Genomic DNA, 21,339 nt, shown 5'->3' with positions numbered 1-21,339 from the left:
GCTCTGTTAAATAGACACAAGCAATACACAGCGCTGACACATGAGTTTTGGATGAAACCACATCTGTGGTCCTTTATATATGATAATTAGCTGAACCTGACTGCTTTGTAATTTATCTGGAGAGGAATTGAATTGTACTTTCCATTGAGTAGTGGTTTTGGAGGCATTGAGATTTGGAATCACATAGTTCTTGTCTCTGGACTGCTGAACTTTTAAGTAAAACATAATGCAATAAGGGATTCAAAATAACAGAAAATCCCCTTTGCAGTCATTTTTGTCCCTTACTTGTCAATTAGGAATTGCTAGGAGAAGGCTAGGAGACTTCTGTGAATAAACAGACATTGAGGCCAGCACAGCTTCTCAACACCTTATCCAACTTCCTACTACTATGACTTTGGAGAATGTTGCCATGCTGTGCTGTACTGGTGTGTTTGGAGGGAGTTGGTCCAGGATCTTTATGGTGAAGACATCAAGTTAGAAAGAAAGCCTTTTTTTTCTTAACTATTAGTAAAAATCAGGTCAAGTGGAGTTAATCTTGACTGTGCAGCTAATTATTTTGGACTTTTGGGAAAGTATTCTTTATGGTACTGAACAGCAGTCTCTACTGCTGTTGTTTGGACCAAATGTTGACACTGTGAGCAAGGTGTATCTTCTTTATTGGTTTCAGATTGTGGGCCTCTAGGCACATGTGTGACGTTTTAACTTGCCAGAGATGTGCACTCTGTGACTAGAGAAGCACTTGATCTGTGTACAGTTTAGGTGGTGTAGAAGACTATTGAATATTTTTGTAATTACGATTTCAAAAAAGGAAGTGTCTTATGATACATTTTGTCACTGTGAGAGTTCTTTTCTTTTCAAACTTTTTGTAAAGTGAGTAAGTTTGCTAAAACTGGACTATTCAGAAAACCCAGAGCTTCAAGTACCGTGAGGCTTAAAAAAATGTTTTCTATTTGGTTTAAGCCTTTGAAGCTGAATTATCAGACTTTCTCCTGTAGCATATTTTAAGAAAATATCACAAGACTTCTGGAAAAATTTTGAGTTTTGGCAGCTCCAGCTTAATTTTATGTATTCAACGAGTGTGTTACAATGAATGGGGAGCTGGCAAAGGCAAAAATATACCTGAATTTGCAGTCTTTTAAGACATTATTACCTTTTTATGAACAAATCAGAGAAGCAGAATTTAGCACAGTAAGCTGGGGCTAGTTCTTTTGAGCAGCCTGATCTAATGGGAAGTGACCCTGCCCACGGCAGGGCGGTTGGAACTAGATGATCTTTAAGGTCCCTTCCAACTCAAACCATTCTGTGGTTCTTCAATTTACAGAACTGGATCTGTACTTTCTGTGTGAGAGGGTAAGAATTTTCTGTTCTGTGGCTGGTCCGGGTGTCATCTGGCCCATGGTGTTTTTAAATGTTTTTATAGTTCCTTACGGTGTCTGAATGGGCACAGACTTCTTTCCAGTTAACATACAACAATCTCTTGCGCTGACTACTGAACTCTGATCTTTGGCTGGATGCACGCTTGTTTCTTTAAGCACATGTGGTGCAGAGTAGGTCTGGAGTTGGGTAATTCATAAGAGCTGGCTATTATTATTACCACTACTTGAAAGGGTCTGTATTATTTTGCACAGCAGTGTGGTCACCTGGCAGCAGGTCATTAGCATTTTAGGTTTCTTTCCTTCACAACAATGCACAACATGCTAATTAGAGGGTTTTGAAAGCTAAGCAACCTGTTTTAAAATCAGACATTTTAATTTGCAGCTTTAATGGCTGTATTATAGTAACTGGCTTGGCTCGGGGGAGAGGGGGAGAGAAGCACTTCTCATGTTCCAGTAGCACGGCCCAATATAACAGAGGCTGACAAAATTAAAAACCCCATAATGTGACCTTTGCCTGGGATAAAAGGCTGTTTCATAACAATTTCCTTTTGTTCTTTGTTTAAGCCATTACTCCAAAAGGAGCCTCCGATTAATCTAAGTAAATGCATCATTACAGTCCTAATCCATGTCCTTCTGTCAGTGTCTGTTTTAATTAAATAAGAAACACTAGCAGAAAGATATCATGCACAAAGCTGTGATTGGAGAAAGAGGGTTGTTTGATCAGGGTGAGATTAAAAAGGGCTTTACTGTTTTGTCCTTTTGCTCTAGATGCCATAATGTAGGTTAAAGGAAGAAAACTTGCCTAACAGTTTAGCACATTGCTCCCCATTACAGTATTAAAATAACCAGATTTACCAGCGAAATTGTCCCAGACATCCAATTAATTATATACAGAATATTCACGGACAAATGGCACAGCAACTTGGTTTGAGTAATTTGACACATTCATATGTTTGAGATTGTATACACAGTTGGCCTGAAATTGTATTCAACTGCAGTTTTTTAATCTTACATAAAGCATTGAGTAAAACTATTGATGAATTTAGGGACTTGCTTTCTTTTGGTACATGTGGCTAATAAATTGTAAATATGATCTGTTGCAAGCCTCTGTTTTTTAAAAAAATATTTTTATTTCTCAAAAAATCAGGATAATTATTTTAAAGTGATGAAGAATCCTTTTAATAAATGTCATAACATCTAGCTAGTTAATATTGCTAAAGCAATACATATGTAAGTGACTCTTCCTCAAGGTAGTGTTTCAAGATCCCTGTGGTGAGGGTTTTCTCCCATATCCAGGCCATTATTTGATGTAATGAAAAGAGAAAGTGTGCAACATAGAGATTGTTAATTAATTTAGCCTAACAAGATGGAGATAAATGAAGCAAAGCATAGATTGAACGAAGCAAGGTCTTATTTACAATTTAATACTTCTTTATATTATGTATTTTTCAATTTACAAAAGAAAAGACCCTGAGTTTAAAGAAAATGTGTTCTGTGAGTACATGCAAGATGACTTTACATTATGTGAACAGTTCTAAGGAGTGCTGAAAATGCCTTTTGGGTTAACCTTTAACTTTTAACTTTTCTTCCCCCCTTCTTTCCTTTGATTTTTTTCTCATTTAGATTTATAATACATTGGTAAGAATAACAAAAATTAAAACCCTAAACATTTCCCAGTTTAAATAAAGAGCAAATATAAAGAGTACCAATGGGTACTCTTGCAAGCTCAGATTCTGTTGTTTCCAAATGTTTATATTGACCTTGAATCATAGCCTATCTTTTGAAGAATTTGTATGTAGAAAGATGTATTAAGAGAGGTAACTATAAAAAATACAATAAAGCAGAATTTTAATTTCTGTTCCAAAGTATAACTCTGTTATTGCTTATGGATTTTCAACTGGTTTGTTGCAGTGAAAGCTGAAGGGAATCCGGAGTAGCGTTATTTAACAATGATTTTATGTAATAAAAGTATGATTTTTGATTTTTCAAGGTCATGTTTATCTTAAACTTTTTGTGAAATGCTGCCGGTTTTGGTTTCTTGTAAGTTTTTTTAAAGATTTAAAAACATTCTAGACTTTTTAGATATCTCTTCCTTCCAGTTCCAATTTTAAAGAAAGAATATCCTAAGCTAATAGTAGGATATTACATCACTTGAGTCAGTATATCTCAAGGTCTATTATTCAGTTTCCCAAGTACAGAGTTTAGGGTGTAATTATACAGAATAGGTGAAGAAAAAAAAAAGTTCATAACTTCTAATAACTAACCAAAGTCCTGTGTTGTGAGTAACTTAGGCATACCTAAATCAGTTTGATCAAAACCCAGAAGTCTAAATGATCACAAAATATATTAGATCTTTTTTTCTTCTTTTTAATAAAACATTCTTTTGACAGATGAATTGGGTCTGTCCACTATTTGACCTTCTGTCATGATTTCTGTCTGCAAAGGAAATGCCTTCCTTCCTTTTGCAGGAGCTAGACAGCTAGACAGGACAGTGTTATCTTGTGTCACTACAAGCTGTGGTCTCTACAAATAGCGTTATTATGGTCCCTATGTTTTTATCTTGGGGGTCATGAACAAATCCATGCAACTGCTTCTAAAGATTTCAATAAATAGGACTTTTTATCCAGACAATTGCCTTTTATATTACTTTTAAACAAAACTACTAGTCCATCAAGAGTTTCAAAAGGAAAACAATTCTACAGAGTGCTGGTATGGCAGCACAGACCAATCATTATGGCACCCATTCTCCAGTCCTTTATTTTTCAAGTCCACAACAATAGGTTGTTGATTCAATGGACAAGACCAGAACAATTAAGTTCTCTGTTTAGCAGCAGTGCAGCATTTTAATGCCCTCCTCTAATAATGGTCTCATTATTGTTATTCTAAGACTGGGCCTCAGGAGGAGGAATATTTGCTGGAGGTACGTCATTATTTTGCAAATTTCGATTAGCTCATCATGTTGTCTGTACTGTGAAAATCGTAGCTAATTAGGGCAGTCAGTTAGACTACCAGCTTTTGAGCTTATGAGTTAAAAGGTAGCACACTTGATAGGCCAATGATGTGAAAAAGGTGGTAAAAAGGGGGATTAGAGCTGTTGCCTTAGTAACTCGAACTTCCATCTGTGCAGGAACAATGGACCTGTGTTTCTCCTCCACCTTGGTGTAAAAATTGGTTTTGTTTTGAAACGAAGGGGCTTTTTATGACAATCTGGAATTCAGCCTAACAGGGTGTAGTTTTAGTTGTTAGGAGAGACCATTGGAGGATAGGAAAGATGAAAGGTCATGGCAAGCTCCAAGGACATTAAAGATCATTGTCTTTTGTAACAATAGTGGATTGTTTTGTTCCATTATTTCCAGCCAACCACTCAGTCAGGTGATAGAAGAGATACCACCAGTTTAGTCAGGTGGAACAGGAGAGAAAGATAATGCACCTTCTAAAGAACAAAAGATAACTCTAATTTGCCTTTATTAAACAAAGTTGCACTTATTTGTGACCATCCTCTGAAAAGCTTGTTTACTGACTTACTATTCCAGCCTGCTTTGTTCAGCACTGCCTCTGTAGGCCATCACATCTCTGGGAAGCAATCCAATGTGTTAGAAAATGTTGTTTAAGGTTTCTTCCCATGAAGAGAAGCCCCCAGGAGTACCACTGATGTGATACTCAACAATAAATTTAGTTGTTGTAACTTTGGTGATCTTAAAAGGTTTTCCTTAAAACATACACAGAATAAAATTATACTAAATGTGAAATAGATTTACTTCAATGCTTTATAGCATTTTATCACAACTTCCACAGCACATATCATTGAAAGTTTACAGCAAGTAAACTTACTCCAGTATTATTTTAAAAAAAAAAACAGCTATAGCACAGTTTACCAGGAAAGCATTTCTGTTAGTGAATAGAACTGTCATTTCTTAGCAGGTCCAACCCCCCAAGTCATTCTTTTCCAGAAAGGAAAAAAAAAAAAAAAAGAAAAGGTTTTCTTATGATTTCTCTGTTTATTTTTGCAGTGTTATGTCTCAATCATCCATGCAATAGATTTATTTTTCTCTTCTTCTTCCTTCTGTCCACAATGAAAGTACATCTCAAGGTCCCTCTTGTACTCCTCAAACAAAGGCTAATTTCTTTAGGTCAGGATTTCCAGCATGTTTTACCCTCCTATACCAGATCTCTAAAACCCATTGCTGGGTTTGTTTTATAATCTTTTTAATTATTTCACAACAGAGCTGCCAAAATATATTGAATTCTTATGAAACTGATAAAATGTATGGAATTTGCTACTATTACCTTTGAAAAATAATGGCATAGAATTTTTAGGTATCCCATCTTAAACTGTCCTGACCTTATTTGAACTCCCCTTTATAGCTATTCTGGGCCTCTCTTATCTCATTTTTACTCCTGGCCACTCTTGCTCTTGCTTTCTGACAACACAGATGGACGGCCTTGCACAAACTGATAACTGTGGTAATTTCTCAGCAGACTATTCAATAATAAAAGGAGTTATTTTCAGAATTCAGCAGGCACATGTCATATTTAGACGTACAGTGAAGATGAGAGGTTGAGCAGTAGCTTCACAGTAGTGTGCTGTCTTTTGAGCCACAGGACTTCACAGCTTTCAGTTTGTTGATGCATTGGTTTACTAGCTTTTTGGTTTAGTAAGTAGAGTCTTTAAGAGAAGGGAAGTCTTAAGTATTTATAAGCTTTTAGTTTTTTTTAAGATAATCTATTCTTAATCTTTCCTTTTAGTTCTATTTAATTGTAATGTATATACTACCCTATGTTTTGTTGTTTTAGTATGAAAATGAACTGAATAGGGTAGGCTTAGTTCAAAATGGGAGCCCTGAAAAGGGTTAACCAGCAGAGAATTACAAATGAACTATCAGGAAAGTTGATTATTAATCCAACAAGAGAGAAAATATCCTTCCAGTTAGCAAGAATTAGTACCTGAAGAGCTGATAATATTGTTCAGGCCGTCGGTGTGGAATGGCAAAGCCAGGTAAGCTAGACATCTTCTCAAAAGCATAAAGTCCTTTCTTTCTGTTTTCCATTGTAAGAGAGTTTAATTTTAAAAAGAATCTTTGTTGATTTGCTTAAACTATCAGCCTATGAAACAGCATGTGTTGATCTTCAGTCTCTTCAATAAATGGAAGAAATTAAAATTGTACTTTCACTCTGGTAAGAAGATATATTCGTAAGCTACGCAATGTATATAACTGTGAAATATAACAATTCCTTACTAGTTTGTGGTTAAGTGTGAGAACTGATTACAAAACCTAAAGAGTCCTCCGCAATTGCAAGCTAATTATGTTATGTAAGTCTGTCTTTAGTTGTGCTTGAACATATTGTGAAGACTTACAGAAACTTTTGTATTTCTAAACTCTTTCACTTAGTTATCTGACTTCATTTTTTTCACTATTGATGATTTATTCAAGCTTGTTTTGATATTGTGAACATATTTGTGTTTATTAAAAAACTTTTTTTTGTGGAGTTTCACAAATCTGTGATCTGGGGTTAGGAGGAAATGGATGTTTGGTAAACATACCACTGTGTTTATACAGAGAAATGCAAACCAAACCATTAGATCAGTTGAGCATAATCTTCGTATAATTTTGGTCGTTTTCTAAAAGCTCAAAGCTCTGTCTTGGGAAAACTTTTGAATTTGTCTGTTATATTTGTGTTGCTGATAACTAATCGATAGGTATAATAAACTTTTCAATATAATATAGTTTTTCAGTGTAGCCTTTACTAGTTTATTATATGAGACATGCAAAATCTTTTAAATAATGGTCTAATAATCTAGAAATTAGAAAGTCTGTGTACAGTATTTTATGACTTTTCCTACATTGATATGCGGTTACTTAAATTAGTAACATTTAAAAAAAATCCTGATTTGCTTGTAGAATGGAATTCAGTATGCGTATGTTACTACAGTACCTGTCTCGGTGGAAGAGAGTTTGCCATCTCTAGATTTTAGCCTATCTGTATCTGTGGAACACTCCGAAAGCTACATGAAAGGGGCTGTGGTGATACAGAAATGAAAATATAGGTGAAAACTGAAAGTAACCCAAACCTAAAGGTGAGCCACTGTGGCAATTTCATTCAACATAGTAACCTTTCATGACCCATGCAAAAAGGAAGAAACCTTTTAATTTTGAGAATGGGATTAAGAAGTGGCCCAGGGCAAAGGAGAAATCAGAAGAAGGGAAGAACAGGCAGTGAGGAAAGTGAAATGGAAAAGGGGCGTTTGTGTGACACACTTCGTAGTTTTGTGTGTGACTTTGGCCTACTCAAGCAGAGACAACTGGTGGCCAGTTTTTCTGAAGGGTGGCTCATCACGTTAGAGTAATTTAAACTCCTAAAATTTGCTGAGGATGGCTTTATCAGGGCAACGAATGGTGGCATTTTGGAAGCTGTGCTAAATATTCATATACACAGAGAGGGAAATAACTTCTGTAGCACATTTTATCCAAGGATTTTTAAGGGGAATGGGGGCAACACAAATAAGCTACTTTGCCTGAATATCAGCACCAGCATCTAGGAAATACATAAGGAGCAAGAAAACCAATGATGGAAAAATTATCACACAGGAAATGATATACGTAGAAGAAACAAGATTGTAATTAGTGGAGGAAAGCAAGAAACTGATTAGAGGAATAAAGTTTCCCAGATGTTTAAGGAAAAAAAATAGAAGTTAAATTAGATAAGCTCTTTTAACTAGTAGTGGAGAAGAATGCTTGTTTCAGGGCAGGAAAGCTAAACTTAAAATTAGAAAAGAGCTGGCAACTGAGTTTAACTCAACTGTTTTCCTGCACGAGTGACTCTTTGGAATGCTGTGCTTGGAACATCATCAGGAACAACTAGTGTAGTGTTGTTTGGGGGAAAAAAAACAAAATAAAACTCTCTGAATGTATATTTGGAATGATTAAGGGGATTGTATTACTTATGTGTGTACTAACCCACAAATTAGACAAATTGGTTGGACTTTGAAGTAATATTCCAGGATTTATTGTATTTTGTATGTGTATGTAGTTGACAGCTGAGCTCTAGCACTGTGCTGGTTCAACTGACAGACTTTAATGACCCCCTTTAAAATTTAAGTATTAGCTCATTGGCAGAATCCTAAATCAAATACTACCTGCAGCTGAAGAGAAACAGTCTTGAACCCTTCCAACTACAAGCCAGTGTAAACTAGCTCTTATTTAATTATTATAATTTAAATAAATTCTGATAAAAGTAATATTCTTACATAAAAAAATGTAAACAAAAGACATCAAGTAGATACTCTTTTGTGCCTATTCCGGTGAGTCATTTCAAATTCAATGATATCATAATGTAACCTGTGAATAAAGTTGCCCTACAAGTCAGTTCAGCATGGCTCTACATGCTGCCTTTCTGCCCGTTGTAGCCTCAGAGTTGTATATTTTTTAAAAAAAGGAAAAAAAAAGTTGGATATGTCTGGAATAGATTGATAAGAACATAATCTGATTTAGTGGAACTAGTTTGACTGAGGAGGATGTCCATGTTAAGTAAAATTGTTGCATATTTTTCAGTGCAGATTTTGTAGCTCCTAGCCTATTTAAAAGCCTAAAATCGAGAAATGACGAATTTCCAGAGGTTTCTGGCTAACTAAGCATACATCTGGACACAGCTGCAATGTAGGGGAGGCTGCTGAAGAAGTTTGCCTGCAGCAAGCAAGCCATTCTTGCTGCTACACAGTTGGGCAGTAAGATGAGATAATGGATAGGGTGGATTATAAATATCTATACATTGCTTGATTCTCTACTTTATAAAAACCTGGTGGTAGACAGCAGGAAACTTGTCGACAGAAGCAGATAGCTGAAGCAAAGGTTGGGCCAGGTTATTTTTATTCCCTAGACCACACCTTGTCTGTGATGACAGTAGTAGAGAGAGAATGTGCTCAGTGAGGCTGTAAGGATAACACTGAAGTATTTTATAAGATTCAGTGTAAAGCTGCATGGTTCAGGAGAGCTCATGTCTTATTAGCTATGGCTAAGGTCAGTTATCCACACAATGAGGGGGAAACTCTTTCATAAACAAGTAGATAAATACTTGTGCAGCTGGTGCTTAGCAGTGCTTCAGGCTGTTATATTACCAAAAGAGCTCATGAACTACTCTGTCTTTTACAGAGTCCTTATGGAGCATCAGCAGTTTAGAGCCGTGGGATGTAAAATTACAAGATTGTGTCATGACAAAAGGATAAATTCAGGGTGAACTCATGACTATGCATGTAGGTATCTATATAAGATATTAAAGACAGAATATAGAATATGGAAACATTAAAATTCTCCTTCTAGAGGAAAATAAGTCGTAAAATGTTAGAACTGAAATAAAAAATTGAAGCCTACCTAGTCTAAACATCTGAATAAAACAAACTTAGTGTCTTGTGGGTTTTGGTTTCAGCACAACGTTCTAAGTGTTCCATGTTTTTCAAAGCTGCCAATTAGGTGCATAGATGTTTATTAGCTCTTGACTCATCTCTGATAATGTAGACAGAAATCTTGTAAGACTTTATTTTGCCTTTGGGACTAGCGTTTTTACTGTCTTATGGAAAATAATTATATTTTAAACAGCTGCAATGAGAGAAGAGCTTGAAGAGTTAATTGAATCATGTGCTGCTAGAGGAAAACATTTTTTCTTTCTTTTTCTTTTTCCTCATCAGAAGTAGGAGTTACATGTGATTCTTCTTGCATCTTGCATTCCAATAGTTTTTTTTTTTTTTTTTAAAAGTCATGCTCATGGAACAGTGTATTTCTTGAAGACACATTTCTTTATTTTCAGTTACTAAAGCCTAGAGTAATCAAATGTGTCATTTTTCACCATTGGAATACAGTTCTCTGGTAGTAGTGGATGAGAGTGCATAACATCCATAAAACTATAAAATGTAATCCCCTGGTTGTATTTCCTACACAGGCTTTGGTTTTATTTTTATAGGTGCCAGAGAATCTGTTGGTATTTCTTACAGAGATAGTCCAAATCAGTATTCGTGCAGTTATTAACTGTCCTGGAGCCTTTAGACCAAATGTTTAATTGTAGTAAAAAACCCACAAAACCCAAACAAAAGTCAGCACATTTGCTCGAAAACTGTATTCATCCAAGTTATTGAGAGCCACAGAACAGCAGATTGTCAGTTGTCCCACAAATGGGTCTGTTTTACTAACCTGACTGATGAGACTGTGATGTGCAAGTGTTCAGTGTAGAAGGCAAACACAAGTGTTCAGAGCAGAGTGGAGATTTGTCTGGGTGCTTCTGTTTAAATAGGTCAAACCAAACCAAACTCCATTGCGCTGGGAGAAGGCCAAAGCTGGGCACTTCAGCAGCAGCTCTAACGCACAGATGCCACTAGTACTCAGTGTCATCCTTTTGGCCTTTCTACCTCTGGACAGGAATAGACAATGTAAACAATATATAACAGTTTGTCTCCTGTGTAGTAGTTTATGTGCATGTGCAAGTTTCCTGTTATTTTGCGGTGGGAGAATCATCTGTTTAAACCTTAGTGAGAATAGCAGCAGGCAAATCCTAACTGCGTTCATTTTTTTCCTGAACAGACTTTCCATCATGACTGTACTTGTTTAATTCCAATTTAAAGACATTTGTTCTGCTTCCCTATTAACTCAGATTTTAAAAAAAAAGCGTTATGTATAAGATACACACCATTTTTTTTGCATGAAAAATGTGAGCTAAATCACATATGTCTTTGTGCTTGCTTTACCAGGGTGTAAGCTTTTAGCATTTCTTGACGTAATATATATGGTTTACTAGTGCTTATGCTGAATCAGTCTTGTCTGTGATTTTTTCAGTGGAGTGCTTTTTCTTTGAGAGAAATATTTTTACTTTGTTGTTCATTATTCTTTCTCCTTTCCACTTCTCCCATCAGTTGTACTCGTTTAATGCTATCATGTTACAGAGCACAGTTTTGAGGGAAAACAAAGTAGCTGCAAGTGACCCCATGACAACTGTCTGGTAAACCTGATTACTAATCTAGAATGTTGTTTCATGTAAAGGCCAAATAAAACCCTGCAGGAGAGAAACATTGTTTTGTTCTGAATTCCTATTAGGAAGGGAGGAAGAATAATAAGCCTCCCTTGCTTGTCAGGTTCAGATCTAGGAATTCAGTGCATACATGCTTAGACTTCCTATTTCAAAGGGAGTGATAAGTTTTGCAATTGATGTCAAAGTCAACCAAAACAATAATCAGTAATAGCAGTTTTCTGTTTTGGGGGTGATCAGATTCTGCTTTGAGCTATATTGATATAGTTCTGAAATTAGTGTAGGGACTTCATTAGGGTTTATTCTCTCCTGTACTCTACAGCTGAGACACGTAATCCAGAATTACTGTGTCCTCTGTGTTCTGCTATCTGCTTTTAGCTGTTTGTAGCAAGCAAAGAAAGGAAAGAATAAGAAGTGAGTATTTCATCTGCAAGTATCAATAATAATTTCTCCATTGCATGAGAAACATCGTTTTCCCTTTCTCCTAAAACCAGTTTTTTTTTCAAAGTGTAAATTAGAAAGGAAGCTTGGTGCCAGCAAATAAATTATTCAGCCTTTTTCTAAATGTTTGGGTTTTTTTTTTTCACTATTACACCATTAGCCTTTAATGGTACAATCAACATGCAGTAGTTGGTAGACGTTCATAAAAGTCGCAAAACCAAAATTGCCTGCACACTTTCAACAGCATAGAGGCATGTGTAGGACGAATTATTCACTTCACCTGTACTAGTAAAACACAAATAATTTTTAGTTGAGTTTTAATTCATCAGTAGTGATGTTCTGATTTTACTTCTGCACCTCCAGCAGCGCAGCAACTGTTTTATTTTAAAAAATGTGCGCTTATGTCTGAATACATCTTCATAAATTATTAAAACCATACAAAATGGCTTGACTGTTGCCAACCAAGTTGAGAGACTGAACCACACAGTAAGCAATTTAAAGAAAATATAATATTTATTGTTATTAAAAAATATATCACTTTGTAAACCTGTTCTGTGTTTTTTAGACCCAGAGCAGGAAGTGATCCATACTTAAGAAAATTTGTGGGCAAACACTGTGATAGTGCAATATGATACACTTATCAGTTATTGTAGTCATCGGTAGTAAAAATTGGCTTAGTGAATATGTTACATATTGTGTATATGTGTGTCTGCCTAAAAAAAGATATAATTATATGCAGGTTATAGATCTTTTGATCTACATATTTATGCATGTGTGTGTGTAAGCATGCACACAAATATATACATGCATGCATACAAGTCCTTTTTGTCCTTTATTTATACGTATTTCTACATACGAAAATATGTACATGTATGTGAAAATATGCATGCATCTATCTAATGTTTATGTACATCTGGGTAGTAATGCCATATATTATTTTCATGTTAATATTGGGCACAAAACTTCTTACTTCCTGATATATATATTATGTCTTATACATCATTCTACTTTCAGAGACATTGTTCTAGAATTTGCAGGAGTGATCAGCTAAAGATACTGAGATTTAGTTGATAAAATCAGTAGTAGATTAGAATGCTTTTGAGTCCTGCAGGCTGTTGTTAGCAGTTTTACTTATGAAATGCATGGGTCACTTCTAGCATAGCAATGGATCTGTAACCATCCTGATGCTTTACCTTGTGCTTTCGGGATCTATAATAGTAAGCAAATAGAGAATTGGCCATTGCATGTGTTTACTTGTTATGTAAGATATTTATAAAATTGCTTTTAGAGATCATGTCAATATTCTTTGCCAACTTGATTTTTTAACAAGGATTTCAAGGGAAAAGGCACAAGAAAATCAGTTTCCTGGCAGTACTTGTAGTGGTACCATGCTCATGAACTCACCATGAAGAGCTGATGTCCCCCGATTTATATGGTAGTTTGAAACATAACACCTTTCCTGGTTCTTTCTGTTGCCTTCTCCTGGGAAATAGCATAATTATTTAACATGATATTGTGAAAACTGGAAATTAACCTAGTCAAAATAGCTTTCAGGTGCTTAGATTTTTTCAAATGCTACAAAATAGGTTTTATAATTTTATAGCTTTTATCTGTAAAAGTTTCCTACAAGATTAAGCAAGTATTAATTCAGTTTTATAGAATTAATCCCACATTGCTAGTATTAATCCTACTGTGCTGATCAAACCTCTTTAGTTAGGAAAAGTGTTTATCACTTTTCTATCAAACAAAAAATTATGAAGTACACATACTATATAGCTTGAGCATATATAAAATGTTTTCTTACCCCCTTGAAGTCACTGGACTGGTGATCAACACTAAATTCACTCCTTTTTGTTTATGTTGAGTGACCCTTTTGCTGAAATATATTTGTTCATACTTTTTTAAGGAGTCTTATAGCAGATGGCAGTTAGATAATGTCTATCAATCCATAATCACGCAGAAAAATAGAGCTGTAAATTTAGAGAAATGTAATCCTTTGTTATGAGATAATTTTGTTTTGGTGTTTAGAAGAATATTTGCAGGTTGAAGATCATGTATTAAAAAGTGTTACAGCATGTTATATTGTACTTGAGCTATTGATGAGTATGAGATACAATATAAAATTGTAGAATGTGGAATTTAAACATACACATTTCATTCTCAGGAGATTTTATCTGCATACGAGAAGAGTGTGGATAGCCGAGTGGGAATCAAGTTGGCCCTTGACTACATTGTTTACATTATTATAGAAACTGATCTTGGGGCAAACTACCAAATGTTGTTCTTTTGATGTAACAAATTTCACTCTCACCAGCTAACTAATTAAGCTGAAAGTTTTACCTCATGGTATGTATGCTGACTTAATAATGTCTCATATAGAGAGGCTAAGACTTAAATCATATTTTATTGCGGAGCTGTAAGACATACTCCTTTTTTACTGATCAGTATATTCTGCTCTTTTTTCCTTCTTATTCTTTTGTCGCTACTCTAAGCAGGCAATAAACTAAAGGGTATGGCTTTTCTCCCCCCCTGCAGTTGTTGCTATAAAAAAATCCTTACTTTAACGCAACAATATTTTTAATAACATTACCATTGATAGCTTTACTTTATTTTACTTATAAGATAATTAATTTCTTTTTGCATACAATTTAAGAAAACACTGATTCTCACTATATGGAGTTACAGTGGTTTTGTTTTCGATTTGTATTTCATGAAAGGTTACTCCATAAGGAACTTAGGCAGACAAAATAGCTTATTTACTCATAAGATAGGTAAGGCATTTAATGTAGCTTTTTATATATTTCCAATAATATGTCATGATCCTACTCTGAGTGAAAGGGACCAGATAGTATCTGTCTTGTGGAATTTCCAGGATTCACGTGTGATTGGCAAAGATTTGCTCTTGGCCCGAGATCATCAATTCATTTTATTGAATCACTGAACAGTTGAACACACTTGTGTTCAGTAGTGACCTGAGAATCGTGGACTGGTAAGAAGGGGACAAAAAATGGTGCTTTTGTTCCATTTCAGTTTGAAGAGCTTTATTCCCACTGAGAAACTTTTTGAAATCAATTCCATGTACTTATATAGGTAGTAATTTACTTTTTCTACTAGGTGATTGTGGCTTACTGGTAATGGCTTACCATCTTTGCCATTTTAGCTTGCAGGTATTCTTTTTTCTTTTGTTGTGGTACTGTTTAATACTAGTGACATAGCTGAAGGCCCAAGTCTTTCTCTATAGTCTGTGGAGTGTTGTTTTGAAAAAACTTTGTAAAGACCATTGCATATCTATACTTTGCTTATAAATTACATATATCAGATTGCGAGGTCAGGCATGTAACTTTCATAGTTTAAAAGTAATACTAGATTAAGATCTTTAATGCATTGTTTTGTTGCCTTATAGCCTTTTGATAGTGCCAATTTTTCTCTCTGCTCTGATAACAAGCATGGTATAGTTATCTGACCTTTGTTATCCCATTGTTATAGTTTATAGGTTGATAGCCATTCGATGAGCTATGAAGTGTGGACCTGCCCCTTCTGCATTCCCTGAAATAAAGAGGAAAAGAAAAACAAGAAAGAGAGGGAAAAAAGAACCCCCTCTCCACTAACCATTAAATTGTAGGTTGATCTAGAGATAAAAGCAGAATCTCTTTTTTGCTTTTCAAATATTTGCCTGGCCTTCAAAAGCTATTTGCCTTTTGTGTTTACATTGGATTTATTTTTTTGGCCTACATGCAGAAAGAGAATGATACATTAAAAAATAATGGACAATAGAGGGGAAAATGCTCTCAGCCTTCACATCTCGCCTGTATTTTCTACTTTAGGTTTATTTTTTTTAATCTTGTCTACTTTTATTTAAATAGAAACTGCTGAGTATTGTGAAGGGTTGTAAATGTGAAACTATCAGATGAAGTACAGTATGAGAAGATTATCTACAGGTTGGCAGGCAGTAATGAGAGTTGGCAAAGTGCCATATTCTACTATGAACCTTTGAGACCTGAAGTTATTCCTGTGTGTTGCAGAACAATGTAAGGCTTCAAAAGCCAGTGTTCTGTCATTTGTGGAATTGCTTTTGCTCTTCCTGAAAGAGGCAGGTGAGGTTTTAATCTGTAAAATTGTATAAATCTTCACCAAAGCAAAAGGGAAGATGCTTTGGTTAAAACCTGAAGTCTGTCTTGTATTGTCTTTAATTCCTTCTTGATGGCATGAGGGCTTTCCTGGAACCTGCATTGTCCCTTGTTGATTTTTTATCATTGAATGAATAGATTTTCAGCAAGTTGGTATAAAATACAATTTTATCTAGAAGTTCATATCCAGGGGAAGCACCATTTTTTGACAATAACCTGTCCCAATGTTATCTTCTCTGTTGCTCAAGTTGGTGTCTTTGTCGTGTAATGTACTACTATGACATCATCAAAAGCTTCGTTAGGGTCATGAGATGGAGATATTTCCCAAATCTGCTTGCTGTAGTAATCAGCATTTTTTGATGCCACTAACTTGAAAATGAACATGACTGAACGATTTAATTAAAGTAGCTTGAGTAGAGTGCTTTAAAAACACGCGCATTTACAATATAAAAATATATTTTACCACATCCATGTCTTATATATCATAAAGCTCTTAGTATGTTATAGTTTGTGAAAATTACAGTCAGTTAATAATGTGTCAGCTCCCCACTGTGTGCTTTGTATGATACTGAATGGGTGTTACATGATTTATTTGCTGGATTTTGCAGGTTTTCTGTAGCATGTCAGATGCCTTGCTGATTGCTTGGTGAAGCCTAGAGTATGAGCTCCCTCCTGCAATGTTTACTTTAAGTCAATCTACATTTATTTAGAAGTATGACAGTCTGAAAATCAGATCACCTTCTCAAAATTTTCTTTAAAAAACAGGTACTTTTTAGTGAGAGTATTGTTTGTAATTTAGACATATGTTTGTGTGAAAATCATAATTTACTTCATAGTTCTTAAAATTGCAGGGAATGGATTGTTGCTGAAACAAATGTATTATAATGTTACAACAGTGGAAATAGTAGTGTGAATAATATATATACCTCTCTGGGACTTTTTTTGGGGGGAAGTTATTTAATTTCCATTTATTGACACTGTCCATAAAGGACAGTTATAAAGTCGGAAGAGTTGTGTCCCCTTTCACCATTTTTGCTCTTATGTATTTCTTTGCCCTCCTCATGTCTTCTCATTTTTTCATTAATAGAGGGCCCCAATAGGCCGTATTGATAAAGGTGGAGTGTTTTTTTCAAAAACTGTGGAATCCTGAAGATGGCTGATGACTGGAAATAAAAATTGTACGAGTATCAAGATAGCGAACCATTTCAGCAAGGCATAGGTCTCTATGGTGTTCCACTGTATTGCCATAAAGTACATTGTCTTGATAATATGGTTTAAACTGGGTGGGTAAGTTTCTGTGGCACTTCAAGAGCACCTAACAGCAGCTTGTGTAGCAATTGGATTCAATAGGCAAAGAAATCAAAGGCAGTTCACTAAAGCAAGTTATGTGACCTGATGATGTAAGAATTGAGGTTCTTGTATGATGCTCATAAAGGTTTCTGATGTCGTTCTTTTTGTAGTTATAATGTACATTACTGAAATAATTTGTGTACTTCTGTGCTTGTGTGTACTATCTTGAATGAGGTATCTGTTTATAATTTCTGGCTTTCAGATTTAAATCTGTGAACACAGAAAGAGCTCGATGAGTTCTAGCAATAATAGTCCTATAATGTGGAGATTCTGAGAACTTCCTTGCAAATGGACGAGTCATTCATCTAACGAGTGACAGAGAAAGAGACTTGCCAGAGTTGCAAAGAATCATTGCTGCAAAGGTCATGTAGAGTAGGTTAGAGCATAATAAAAACATTTTTGGGACATCTTGGGATTTTGAGAGTTTGAAGATGGGTATTTTGAGATGTATATTTCAGATTACCACATTTTCTTTCATTTATATCTCCTGTGTAATAAAACCATGCATATTGTGAATTATAGGCTTTCATTCCCTGTGTGGTTTGTACTTATACCTTAGTATCAGGAGAGAGAAACCAAGGAGATATTAATTTTTTCCAGATAATTATTGATGGAACCCTTGTCTCCTTTCTGTTCCTCTTGCCCACGTTACGTGTAATTATGCATACAAAGTAGGAGGGTTAGCAATTTCTAGAATTAATATTGAGCAGACATTTATGTTTAAACTTTGCTTTCTCTTAATTTACAACTTATCCAAACTCTATTCTTAATTTAAAATTTACCTGTCTCAATCTTCTTACAAATTCATATTTATTTCTTGTTGGTTTATTTGGAAATACAGAGCTATCCTAGAAGCTGTTTCTTGTATGTAGAATGAAACGGTAATTCTCTTTCTCTCTTGTATTTTCCCTTGTTTTATCTATATTTTGTTGTAGGTTTTGTTTTTTTTTTTTGGAAGATGAATCAACAGTTTTCACAAATAAAAAAATAGGCTGGATTGGCACATTGCTGGGGCAACTCCGGGGAACCCTGTGGTTCTGCACCGAGTGATATAATATGATAACATATTTGTATCCTTCTAGCTCAGAACTTGGAATGTTTGATATACTAAGTTTACATCTGATCAATTTTATAATATCCCTGGCAAACACAGAGGAGGTGCTCCCAAGATTTTCTTGCAGTATATCACCATGTAGAAATAGATTCTCTTCAACATTTCAGTTGGTTTCAAATTAGAATCATAGAATAGTTTGAGTTGGAAGGGATCCTAAAGGTCATCTAGTTCCAACCCCCCTGCCATGGGCATCCTACTAGATCAGGCCGCTTTCTGGTAGATGCTGGACAGATGTTCAGTCTGTCAAACATGTTAATCTGACTTTCACTGGTCTAAGCTTAACTTTTGTCTCTGCGCTTGTTTCCAAAGTGCTGATTTCCCTTCTTCCCTACTTCCCTCACCACTGTCTGTGCCCCAAAAATCAGTGTCTGGTAAAGCCACCTGGAAGAGCCCCAGGCATTTATTTACCCTGTTACTTATTCAGAAGGAGGATGAGTGAGAGCAGGTCTGTAGCCTCAGACCCGCTTTAAAAAGGCTGCTTGATGCCAAGTCTGTTAGAACTGGTGGTGTCTGCATTGTGTGCACTGTGGGAACCTGGGGAGAGGTGTGCAGACCCATTCGCATCGGTGATCCAGGAGGTCTGCCTAGAAGAGCTGCACCTTAAAATACCTTGATTGAAATCCTGATTACGCTGAAGTCCAGCAATTTTATTCCAGCAAGGATTTCACCAGTATTTTTGTCTTGCAGCTGTAGTTGGGGGAAAAACCCTGAACCAAGATGAATGTGACTTCACACTGTGAAATACATTCTCTGCTAGTTTCATCCTTGCCTCCCTCCCATCTGAATAACCATAAATGATGTTCTCTGTTAATAAGTATGTACTTGGTCTAAATTGCATTTATTTTTCTTTAGACTTACATACTATTAATCATCCCCTTCTGCTCTTTATAGTACAAAGACACTGTTGTGCTGATGGAACATATTTAATCTTTGATATATTGTATTTTAGTTCTATTGTTGCTTTCTCATTTCTTTATGGAAAACCTTTTTTTATTGACTCTTAAATCATAGGTTAAGCCCTTATTGAAAACATGTTCTGTAGGTAGCTCTTGCTAGAGAAAAAAGTTCTTTCGAGGTTATAGGCTAGGCTTACACAAATACTTTACTATACAGCATAAATTCATCGGTCTCTTATATGTTATCTAAAACTAGAAATGTACCCAATTACTCAGCAGCACATCATAAAAGAGATGCATACTATGTTCATGTCTGTCAGTGCCTTAAGTCATCACTCTACAGCCTTTTTTAAATTCTCTTTTTATTGAAACCAAGAAACAAAACAAAGACAAAAAAAAGCAAACCCAACATCAATTAGATGTCAACATGACATCAAACAGCATAATATATCATAAAATAAATGTATGATCTGGTGACTCAATGATTTCTGTCCATATGGCATTTACAGAGAAGTAAAGAAAAGGCGAATAGCTACACATCTGTATTGAGAAAAATATCCGATATAAAATTGGCCATAGTGACAGCACTAGAAAGCTCTCAGCTGAGATTACCTGGAAATAAATAGCACAGGGAAGGGGAAGTGGGTTTTCTACAGTCTCACTTTTATATGTGTTTAGAGTTTTGTATAGTGAGCATTGTGCAGGTCATACCTGTTTTTATGAAATTTACTTTAAGGATGGAGATAGTCTACTTGCTGGTGATAGGTCCAGCAAGATGGATGTGTAGTGCCAACTTCATGCAGAGTGATGCAAAAGTGCAATCATGAAAAAAAAAACAACTTTGGAAATTATTGTGACTATCTGTTGAAACTATTAAAATGAATACTGACTCCAAGCCTATTTCTATTTTCACTGAAAGACATATGAAAAAGCCTCTTTGTGTAAGTGCTAAGCATGTTAAAGAAAACAGAGGATCAGTTAAACCTCTAAAAGAATATTAATCTGGAAAATCCATTCATTATTCTATTAAAGACACCATAACTTTATTTTAAGTGGGGAAAGATGGGAGAGAGGCGAGACTGTGGGGATAGGAACTAGAGAAAGAAACTCCAGAAAGATTCAGAACCAAGCACAGCCTCTGTTATTTGAATTTGTTGTTCATTTTCAGTGGAGTGACAACTGCAACAGCTCAGCTTGAACTGCTTGGCTGTACACTTTGCTTTCTAAGGAACCTGAATGTGTTTCATAGATTACATCTGGACAACAGGGTACAGAGAAAAAAGCCACAAGGATATATCACATATTTTCTTTTCATACTTAAGGCTTGATCTTGTATGCAATAAATGTGTGCACACATGAAGAAACATACGTACATGTAGATATATACATTTAGGTATCTACAAACACACATGTTCACGTGTGTAAAAATCCAACTCCACATGGGATTTCTTCTCTGTTGCTGTTAGGCTCATTTCACAGGTCTAGCTCCTGTCTCTCCAGAAATAGAAGTTCCCTTCTGGAATTTTGCTCCTTTTCTCAGCCCAAGTTGTCTTTTTCTACACAGGTATCAGAGATCTCTTTTTGTTAGTCTTACTACAAATACAGCTATAGGCCTCAAAGGAGGTGATAAGTAACTCATTGGAACTGGGAAATGGTACTGTCTGTGAGAGCAGGGAATAAGTAACTAACTCTTTATCTTATCTTTTAGATCAGTGATAACTTCAGTGAGACCACTCAGTCAATATTGTACATTTCACTATATGGCCGTGTCTCATCAAAGTACTAACAAATGCATTCCTCCCAGTATATGCAACTGACTATTATGGGTGGTAGAAAAGAGTGTAGTGCAGATCGTGTGGGGAGAAGCTCCTGAGGGTAAAATAGCAGTACGTTGAAACCTCAAAGGAAACTTAAGAAGGGATGGTGTGAGTCTGTGCGTGTATGCATTTGAATCTGAAGCCAGAAAACTATGAAGGCTATGTGGAACATTTCCTGGAGCTTACCACCAATAAACATGGCAGGATTGT

The 21,339-nt window shown here is 35.6% G+C and overlaps 1 protein-coding gene across 17 annotated transcripts in view; it reads left to right on the top strand.

Moving 5' to 3' along the window:
* The window catches only part of SOX6 (SRY-box transcription factor 6), a 367,281-nt gene that overhangs the window by 100,691 nt on the left and 245,251 nt on the right, over positions 1-21,339 (top strand). For 2 of the 17 annotated variants that reach the window (XM_054067008.1, XM_054067002.1), the window contains exon 1: positions 5,890-6,372. The exons of 12 other annotated variants lie outside the window; for them this stretch is intronic. The gene's annotated coding sequence lies outside the window, so the exon portion shown is untranslated. Of the gene's footprint in view, positions 1-5,889; positions 6,373-6,478; positions 6,552-14,014; positions 14,172-16,560; positions 16,718-21,339 lie in introns of those variants that run through there. 3 more of the 17 variants (XM_054067013.1, XM_054067014.1, XM_054067015.1) reach the window with 3 other exon arrangements.

This window comes from Cuculus canorus, chromosome 5 (assembly GCF_017976375.1).
Source record: "Cuculus canorus isolate bCucCan1 chromosome 5, bCucCan1.pri, whole genome shotgun sequence".
In the NCBI taxonomy this organism is placed as follows: domain Eukaryota; kingdom Metazoa; phylum Chordata; class Aves; order Cuculiformes; family Cuculidae; genus Cuculus; species Cuculus canorus.
The sequence above is the reverse complement of the archived record's forward strand: the minus strand, read 5'-3'. Positions and strand labels throughout refer to the sequence as shown.